Here is a 3,769-nt window from a genome sequence, read left to right as displayed (position 1 = left end):
TTGTTGATTCTCTGTTTGGCTTAGTTTTTCGGATCTTTGTTGTGGAGGGACGGCGTGGTGCTTCTGCCTAGACCGCCATCTTGCCGGAGACCTCTATTTGTGTATTTGTTTATGTATCTATTTAATTGTAATAGGAACTGAAAGCCTAGGCAAAGAGTTAATTTTTCTTCTTATATATCTAGAAAAATTATACAGAAGTCAAATATCTCTTTTGCAGCAGTTTCATGATTTAAAAAAAAAAAGCTATCAAAATGAATTGTTCAGTTAGTTTCTGCCTCAAAGAAGAGTTTTAGGCCTGAGTCAGAGAACATTTTATCTCAATATCATATAGTCACTTCCACAGCCAGCAGTGAAACATTTAGATTAGAAGCATAAAAAAATATATATATAAATCTCCAGTGAGTATTACAGCCTGTGGCCACTGAACACATATATGTTGAGTGCCTGCAATGAGCCAGGCACTGAGCTGGGTGCTTTTGTTTAACTGGTTTGCTTATTTCCACCTAGATACCCAAGATATGCTAGATTTTTTTAAGATTAAAGAAAAAGATATGCGAGAAAATCTTACTTCTATGCTCTCAAATTCTAGACAATTTGGCTCCATTTATTTGAAATGCGATATAAATTGCTGCCAATTTTTCATTATCTGAACTCATTTTGGTATTTTCATAGTCAACTCCCTTTCCCCTGAGAGACTGATCCACTGTAAATCTAAACCTTGACCCTGGGCCTCAGGTGCCTCATTTATCAAATAAGCTATGTGAAGGGTCTTGGAGATAACTGCTCTAACTCCCTAAGCGGGTAGAACAACTGCTAAGGAACTGCTGAAGTCCCTCCAAGCTCCAACATTCTCTAATCTCCGAATGTCAATAGAATTGTATTATGTTCTCTGTTTGCGGTCATTCTTCCAACTAATATATAACTATCTCTATCTACTTTTGTGAGAAAAAAAAATGCAACCAGCAACCTGGAGGAAACTCCAAAGAAGGAAGTTTGAAGTTATTTTCTTTGAAGATGATATTCTTACCCCAAAGAAATTGTAACACAGAGCACCAACCAAGTTAGAAAGAAAATGAGCGTCTCTTAGAGATTAATGTCTAGCCTATTCTTAAAGCCAGTCCAGGAAGGAAATTCCCATATTCTCCTGGGTAATCTCCTTGAGAAGCTGACCAAAACAGTGCCAAATATTTACATTCTTGCTTGAGACTGACTAAACTTTGGCTCCTCGAAAATGTTACCTGTCCTTAATATTCCTACAGTACTTCATGCTGTGCCAAAGTGAGCTCTACACCTATTTTTAGATGTTGATCAAGATTGTTATTCAGTGTAAGACTCTGGTGACCTGGGAAACTCAGAGCTCTTGCAGGAGAATTTGAAAGGAGTTTATAGTGTTTGCATGACTGGAATTGACTGATCTGGTTCATTTTCATTCTTGTCAACATGGAGCGTTTAAAAAATATTCATAGCATGCAGGATGTGACCGAAACAGATTAAACAGTCATTTCAATTTCTAGCACAGGCAGAAACAATTTTAAGCTGTTCATTTTCCAACGTCTGGCTAGTTTAGGGAATTGGACTATCAAAGCAATGAGATCATTGTCCAGTTTTCCAGTTTCTTCAGCTAAAATTGAATCTAAGCCTTTTTACATTTTTCAAAAATCTCTATCATGAATTACATATTCTGTTAGATAATTATATTTTATATACCTATTTTTGCTTATATAAAATCAATGTAAACATATTCAATGATATATGCAAATTACATATATTTCTACTCTTCTAAATATTCTATTCTTATATTCTTATAAATATGCACACATATAATTATAGAACAGGGCTCTCAAACTATTTTTTAAAATATGCTTGTTCTTTAAATATATTAGTAAAACCTTCATGGTTTGATATTTGTTCTCCCTCTTTCTTTCTACCCATAAACATTATAGGAGATACTACTGATAATATGCGTTTATACAGAATCATTATTCTAAATAACAAAAGCTTGAAGGAAACCTAAAAAGAACATCTACCAGTCATTGGCCCAGATCTAGCCCACTTTTTAAAAAAATTCAGATTTCTGACTTTCTTGAAAAATCAAAATATCTGGCAACACCAGGCCTACATTCCAGTGTGACCACAAACAACATTATATTTATGTGTATAGGCACACATATACATTTTCTTCTGAACCATTTGTGAATAAGTTGCATATCATGGCCCTTTGTCCCTAAATATTTCCAAGTGTATTTCCTAAAAATAAGAATATTATTTTACATAACCATACTACAGTTAACTCAAATAAATGTAACATTGATGCAACATTTTTGTCTAATCTACTGTCTGTGTTTCAATTTTATCAATTGACCCAATAATGTCTTTTATTGTATTTTGCTTCCTCAAGAACAGGTCCTAGTCTATATCAGGTATTGTATATAGTTTCCATGTCTCTTTAATCTCATTTAATCTGTGACACTTCTTCAGCCTTTTATGACACTGACATTTCTGAAAAATACAGTCCTCTCCACCACTTATTTATCTATTTATTTTTAATAGTTCTTTAGGTGAAAGTTTACAGCTCAAGTTATTTTCTCATACAAACATTTATACATATATCATTATGTGACCCTAGTTGCTATCCCTATCATGGGACAGCACACTCCTCCTTTCCACCCTGGATTTCCCATGTCCATTCAGTCAGTTCCTATCCCTTTCTGCCTTCTCATCTCTCCTCTGGACAGGAGCTGCCCATTTAGTCTAGTGTACCCACTTGAACTAAGACACACACTCTTCACGAATATCATTTTATGTCTTATAGTCCAGTCTATTCTTTGGCTTTGGGAATGGTTTTAGTTCTGGATTAACAGAGAGTCCGAGGGCCATGTCCTCTGGTGTTCCTCCAGTCTCAGTCAGACCAATAAACCTGGTCTTTTTACTAGAATTTGAGTTTTGCACCCCACTTTTCTTCTGCTCCATCAGAGACTTTCTGTTGTGTTCCCTGTCAGGGCGGTCATTGGTGGTACCCGGGCACCATCTAGTCCTTCTAGTCTCAGGCTAATGGAGTCTCTGGTTTATGTGGCCCTTTCTGCCTCTTGGGCTAATATTTTCCTCATGTCTTTGGTGTTCTTCATTCTCCTTTGCTTCAGGTGGGTTGGGACCAACTGATGCATCTTAGATGGCCGCTCGCTAGTTTTAAGACCCCAGATGCCACTCACGAAAGTGGGATGCAGAACATTTTCTTAATAAACTTTGTTATGCCAGTTGACCTAAATGTCCCCTGAAACCATGGTCCCCAGACCCCTGCCCCTGCTACACTGTCCCTCGAAGTGTTTGGTTGTGTTCAGGAAACTTCTTAGCTTTTAGTTTAGTCCAGTTGTGCTGACCTCCCCTGTATTGTGTGTTGTCTTTCCTTTCACCTAGGACAATTCTTGTCTACTATCTAGTTAGTAAATTCCCCTCTCCCATCCTAGTAAACATCAAAGAATGTTTTATTCTGTGTTTCAACCTTTTCTTGAGTTCTTATAACAGTGGTCTCATACACTATTTGTCCTTTTGCCATTGTCTAATTTCACTCAGCATAATGCCTTCCAGATTCTTCTATGTTATTAGATGTTTTTTGGATTCATCTTTGTTCTTTATTGTTGCATAGTATTCCATTGTGTGAATATACTATAATTTGAGTTAGAATTCTGCGCTACATCCTTCTCCAGCTCTGTCCAGAACCCTCTGTTGTGATCCTGGTCAGAGCAGTCAGTGGTGGTAGCCGGGCACCATC

The sequence above is a fragment of the Trichechus manatus genome, unplaced genomic scaffold, assembly GCF_000243295.1.
Source record: "Trichechus manatus latirostris isolate Lorelei unplaced genomic scaffold, TriManLat1.0 scaffold00068, whole genome shotgun sequence".
Lineage (NCBI taxonomy): Eukaryota > Metazoa > Chordata > Mammalia > Sirenia > Trichechidae > Trichechus > Trichechus manatus.
This window is presented reverse-complemented; position numbering follows the sequence as displayed.